The sequence below is a fragment of the Anopheles coustani genome, chromosome 2 (genome assembly GCF_943734705.1).
Source record: "Anopheles coustani chromosome 2, idAnoCousDA_361_x.2, whole genome shotgun sequence".
In the NCBI taxonomy this organism is placed as follows: Eukaryota; Metazoa; Arthropoda; class Insecta; order Diptera; family Culicidae; genus Anopheles; species Anopheles coustani.
The window spans coordinates 90193188-90199944 of NC_071289.1; the positions used below are offsets into that span (position 1 = coordinate 90193188).

The following is a 6757-nucleotide window of genomic DNA, read 5'->3' on the forward strand; positions in this document are numbered from 1 at the left end:
ACAATTCTTTTTCCCCAACCGCAGGCCAGCCTCCTGACGAAGGCTGGAGAAAAAGCTGCACAAAAAAGGGGGTAAACTGTAGGCGAGAGTTCACCCGTAAACAAATCATAAGTGTCACCCGGAGATGAAGTTGTGCATTATCATATGCCGTTGACTGTCAAGCGTTTTTAGCACACTATTTAAGTACAATCTTTTTTAATAAAATTGGTTTATAACATTTATTTAACAACTAACAATTTTTGAAGGCTAAACAAAAACTTAGTTTCCCAAAGAATTGATATTAATTATCACTATAATTTTCATGTTGCGCTTCCATTTATTTGTGAGTCAAAAACTTTTTAGAACTGATTTCTCCTGTCACCCGCTTTTGGATGACATGGCAGTCAACGTGTTAATGGTGGAAGGATGGAAAATTTCAAATGGCAAATGGCTTGATCGAGAACTTAAAAGAAAGCCGTTCGATCATTAAGAAAGGCAAATGGCGATTCATTTAGTAAACATAGGATTAAGAAATGGATAGAAAGTATAAGAAAAGAATAATTTAAATTTAGTTGTTTTTACAATGAAACATAATGTGCTTTTTATGCAAAACAACTAGCCGACTTTCAATGCTCGTGTTCACACTCACCGGTACTCATTAGCCGAAGCAAAAACAAGTTAAAAAATAGTTTTTAGTGCCCACTAAAATTTGGATCCATCAGTGAAACGAAGCTAACTTAGCACAAGCAGTAGATTGCAGCTTCCCAGGAACACAAAGCCACACATACAACCGGGCACAATATCCACTCGGAAGCTCCGAAGGCAAGCGAACAACGAGCAAAGTTTCCAGCAGAAACCGGCCACCATCTAGCAGGACATTATACGTTTTTTCATTATTTCCATCAACCACACAGTCCAGACGGACGAGACACGAGACTTCCCTACCAGACGAGTGCCACCTTACCTTCCCTTTTCCTCCCCCCTGCATTTCCCCAATCGCTTCCAAAAAACACTCCCGGACGATGGATTGTGTGCGGTGCAGCAGTTTCCGCGGGCTTTCGTTGCTGCTGTCGTTGCACTTTTTTGATTAAGTTGAGTCTCACAGTCTGCCGGTGTGGGATGCTGTTTTGCGGCCAGAACCGGCCCCCGAAACCGTGCTCGAATGAGCGAACCACATTTGTAGCAATCGCAGTCTCGGCTCAGGACGACCGAACGAGGAAAAAATATGTGGAAAAATGACTGCCAATTTATGTAGGAGTTTGTACAAAAGACTCGCGGAAATGCTCTCTCTCTCTCACACACAGACACGTGCGCCCTACTGTCGCCTCTCCGATCCTGGTCCACCACCCACAGGAACAAACCGTACCGACAGGATATACTGTAGTCGTTGGTTCAACAAACTTGTCCGCCATTGTGCTCCACATTTTTCGTTGGCGAAAAATTTGTTTCTCACGGGCAAGGACTGCAATTGTGTGCCTTGTAGGTGTGCTACGAATTTTTTTTTTGTCCCGCGATAGTGTGAAGTGAAAGTGTATTTTTGAGCTTTCCTCCATTCGACCCCGTGGGGCGTTCGGTTTTATTTTGACAGCCCAGTTCAACACACTTCTTTCTTTTGTGCAATTTCTCTGACCATTTGAACTTCCTTTTCCATTACAAAAAAGTAAAGCGGTTGTCCGTTCAAAGTAACGAAACGGAGGTTGGCGAAAAGTGTAGCGATTTATAACACCGTCTCCGAATCGAAAAGGAATACAACAAGAAAAAAAAACGACGGTGTTTTTGTCAACGACCACAGATACCAGCAGCACTTGACTGGAAAAAGGAAAGGCGTGCACATTTCTTCTTTCAACAAACGACATTGAATCATGCGAACATGAAAGCATTAAATTAACCTCCGAAAGCCAACCGTACGAACGTAAATCAATGTCATTTACCACCCACCTGGCGCGGATGAAAAGGTGGCCACGTGAAATTGAGCAAGATACATTTATCTGGGTGGGTTTGGTTGGCTTATTTGTATTTCTTTGCGAATTCTTGAAATATCCCGAAAGAAAATGTGCATCTATCGGCAGAATCCAGTTCGAAGATGTTGGCGTTCGCCTCTGCACGGTGCGATTACGTGTTTTCGCATACGAACCGGTCGAAGTTCTTTGAAGCCTGAGACATTCATAAATGTTCTCTCAACAACTGGCGGGCAGCAGAACAAAAACCAAACCGTAATGATGCAATGATTATTCCACCATCAATATGCCGGAAAAGATATACTGAGAAGCCGCAAACGGAATGTCATCGGCTAGGGAAAACAGAGTGATTTATATGATGTGAGATGCGGTGTAGGAACAATGGCGTCATAGATCGTGCCCCTTCAACGGGTGTCCCTTCCGAACGTTTCCTTGCAGTCGTAGCATCATATCCAGCATTGAGTGCAAGCCATGTTTTAGTAAAACATAAATTTAAGGTGACGAAGAACTTTGCAAACAACTTCAAACTTTCTCTAGTGTGTTCCTAGGAAATATTGAATAGAAATAAGAAAAATACCAAGTCAAATAATCCATGCAAAAACATTCCATTTCACACATTTCAAAGCCGACCAAACAAAGTACACTTAACCGCTACGATGATGACGGGGGCTGTGAAACCGGCTTTGATCATTCGACAAATTGATTTCTGGGGTCAGCCAACGCAACCATCAATCCAAGACGGAACCGATCCAGACCCAATAATCGATAACAAAACAGTAAAAAAAGAAGCAAATCGTGATCAAAAACCAGAAAACTGAATATGTCATCGGGGCTGTTAAAACTGTGCGCGGACGAAATTGGATACCCTTTCATCGGTTTTCCAATCCGTTTCGGTGGTTTGCAATCGCACAAATCGAGCCACGGAATAAACCCAGTAGTAGTTCCTTCGACCACGCCTGGGCTTCGAGAGATTTGGGTCCGGGTTTGTTTTTGACACGAGGTTGGGGCGGCTTTCAGACTCGTGAAGGAAAAAAAAAGGCAGCTCCATCCATGCCCGATTGAAGGCTAAGCCGAAGCACCACAGTAATCATGAACGAACTGGGAAGGGATGGAACGAAAATGGACACAAAAACAAATGTGTAGAAAAATCTAACACAACAACAACAACGGCGAAAAAACCGGTCAGCGATCAGCTGCTGCACGACGACGGTGAAGCATGAAGATCTCGCGCTCGATCGACCGCTTTTTCCAAACGCGACTGAGGGCCCGCAGGCGAAGAAACTATCGCGGACAAACGCAGCAGGGGAATCTTAGCCTCGACTTCTGGCCCCCCTACGAAGAAGTCAAGCAACACACGAACGATCGGGGTGAAGAAGATCGCGTCGCGGTGGATGGTGGTCCACAGCGGGAACGCGTAGATGCTGCTGTCGGTTTCAAAGTTATACTTTGAAGTGTTCAAAAACGCTCCTCCATCGACGTTCCTCCATCTCCGAAAAACCCGTTCCACGAGACAACCAAGAAGAGGCGACGCGGGATTTGTGCGGTGAAAAGAAAAAGCAAAACAATAACAAAGATAAGAGCTCCCCAGAGAGGAAGGGAGGGAGCCTTAAACCAAGGTACAAACCGCTCAACCAAGAACACAAGGAAGGCACACACATATACTCGAGAGTGTCTCGTTTGTGGAGGGCAAACACCGAGCTCAGCATAAAACATATACCACCTTCATTCGTTTCCACATTCGTGGCGTTGCATGTGTTCCGGAAAATAAAATCCATCCCATGTTTGAAGGATTTCCTTGCATTCACGTCCTCTCTGTTGATATGATCGACCACGGTTCAATCCTACGCCGATCGGTACCCCGGTTTTGTTTGACAGAAACTTTACTTTCACCTTTCTTCCGAGTGCTCTGCCCCCTTCTGGCAGATGTTATCTTTTTTCTTGGTGCCACCCGAGACGGTTTTCAACACATCGGGTAAAGTATTTCCGAAACTCACACACACACACGCACATGATCTGCATAATTTTACCTTCCCGAATCATACGTTTAGTGACGGCAACGAGTCACGAAGTTAAAGGAAACCGTGTTCAAACTACCTTTCTTCGAGATGCAATCTGTCGCAAGTGATGAGTGATAAACATTCTTCATCACCTTCACACTGAGACCCACATATTTCCAAGGTTTGTTTATATGGATATGTCTTCAAGTCACATTTATTCGTTCATATTATTAAATTTTATTGTTTCAATTTTAAAATATTTTTTGGGTTGACCATGGGAATTGCCGTTTTATGTCACACATCCAAGCAAGCGACTTAATTCACTTTTCTTTTATATTTTTCTCCATCAAATCCCCTGAGACAAACCATCGCCTACTGCAGATGGGTTTGGTTTTGGAAACATGACCCAAAACATGCCTGCAACTGAAGCATCAAATGCAACATACATGGGCACATCAAAAGGGGACCTCTGTCTCTCTCGTTACCCACCTTTTTTTCGGTGACAGTCCTCTAACGACAGACAAAATGACATCATCTTCACATATGCGACGCCGGTGATACTCCACTCCTCTGGTCGAAGTAATACGGAGGCATCTCCGCTCGTTCGTCGATGGTAATATGTTTGTTCCAGTGCCCGATATGGTACATGATGTGTCAAGCTTCTTTTCCCAAGGTGATTGTTTTTATGTTTACCCACAACACACACAATCATACCGTGGATGTTTCTTAGTTGGTTTTAGCAGTTTCGCTGTCGCCAGCAACATAAAACATGGAAGTGGAAGAGTTGAACTGGAAGTCAATATCATAAGTACGCTTTAAACATCCTTCGCACAAAAGTTTTAAGGTCTACTCAATAAAAATACATACATTTTAAATGTAAAACTGCAACAATTTATTCAGTTCATCCACCACAAATGCAAAGGTAACCCGGAGCAACGGAAAACGATACGCGAAAACCTGTCAGAACGCCCCGAGAGACTCGTTTTCCCCGGGGATCGTGGTTAACTGGCACGCCAGTCGTCGGCGGTGGAGGCGGAAAACGCATGCGTGGGAAGAAAACAGGAACGGAGAACATCCCAATGTTATGGCGTTCAGATACTTGCCTGATGTTCTCCTATTTCTGCAACATTTTCAAAACACACTAATCGATACTACGACGTACATTGGCGATAAACACACTGCCCTGAAAAAGTGGTGCACTCCAATGTATCACCAAGTTGTCAAAAAAAAAAAAAAACGGTGATAAAATGGTCCAACTTCCCCACCCGACAGCCTTTTTGGCCAAAACACAGGAAGCCGCTGAACGAGTCCGATAAGAGGGACACCGAAGCGGCAATCAATTAAACACAGATTTCGGCTGTTTTCCGGCCAATCTGTGAGTCAGGCGATACTATTTCGATAGTTCAACCGATTAATAAAAGAAACCAAAACTTTCGCATTGCTGTGACTCATGCTTGTTCCAGGGGAAAGTTGGAACCATACGTGAATTGTTCGATATGGCTTCCATCGCAAACGTTTCCTTATCGCAGTAGGCAACGTTAAAAAACCCCAGAGTAGTTTGCTTGTTCAACGAGATAAAATTTCATAACTCCAAAACATGATATCAATTTCGTTTTCAACAGATAAGCAACTTAAAACTTTATCGTAGGAAAACAGTATCGTAGTAGAAAGTAAGCAAACATGCACACCCTTCTAAAGAAACAACAAAAAACCCCCAAGGGTAAATCAGAGAAAGTGATAACGTGTGAATGATTCATCAAACATTTTATGATAAATTGATGGCCCCTTACCTTGTGTTAATTCGATCCAATAATTCCGAAGCAACTGCTACGATCCGATAGTCCGACGATGACGATCTGATATGACAATTTTCCTTTGGCAACCGTTCATCCAACGTATACACCGTAACAGAGCACTTTTCGCAAACTCGAAAACTTTGACGCTCCGTGTAAGGGAGGAACACTGCACAACGATTTAATTCACTTTTTTGGATTATTTCTATTTTTGCTTTCGCATCCACGAAGCATTCACTTTCACAAATATTCACTTCTTTTCATCGACACTGTTGATAAGGAAAATTAAGAAAATGGATTATTCATAAGACGCTTACGAAACTGAGTTTAACTGTCGACAAACAACGGCATTCCATTTCTCGGCTTTCCCGTTTCTAATTGAACGAATGAAATTAATGAAAAAACCGAACACAATTGCTAACATTCTACGTCTTTCAAATAGGAAACTCCAAAATGGAAACTTTGTCTAGGCACAGTCTTTCTAGAGACGGAATCGAAGCATTCTTCAAAAACTCTTGAGAAAGAAGAATGAACCATTTGATGCAGGGAGAAAAGTACTGTTTGCAATTTAAAATTTTCTGGAGTAAACACTTTTTTCATGTCTACTGCGAAGATGATTTGACTTCTTCGTTTTAAGCTTGTTGGTGGACTTCCTTTCCGTCGTTTTCCACACAGTTTCTCTCGTAATCACCGATTCCGTTCGCTTCTCGCCTAGGAACGAACCACCCTCCTTCGGTTATTGTTGCTACTCGCGTTGAAGTTTTTCCTGTGCGCACCTATACAGGCCCAAATCACACTCACACATCCTTTTCGTTGTTGCCTGCCTGTGTGCTCTTGACACAAAAGGACGAACGCGGTCTGCCATGCAGGCTACCAACACACAGTACCAACGGCGATTTGAAATACTTTCACCAACACCCACAGACTTGCACAGAGTTTCCTAGCCGTACGACGCGGTTGTCCTTCTTTTCCGGTTTTGCTTCCGGTGCAGGATATGCTTCGCACTAGCCGTCTCGGTCTTTTCCTTTGA

The 6757-nt window shown here is 43.3% G+C and overlaps 1 protein-coding gene across 1 annotated transcript in view; it reads right to left on the bottom strand.

Annotated features, from left to right (window-relative positions):
• Positions 1-5981, bottom strand: part of LOC131262738 (tyrosine-protein kinase Src64B) — a 52390-nt gene extending 46409 nt beyond the window's left edge. Inside the window, exon 1 of the mRNA XM_058264803.1 lies at positions 5725-5981. The gene's annotated coding sequence lies outside the window, so the exon portion shown is untranslated. The remainder of the gene's footprint in view (positions 1-5724) is intronic.
• Positions 5982-6757: the final 776 nt, after the last annotated feature.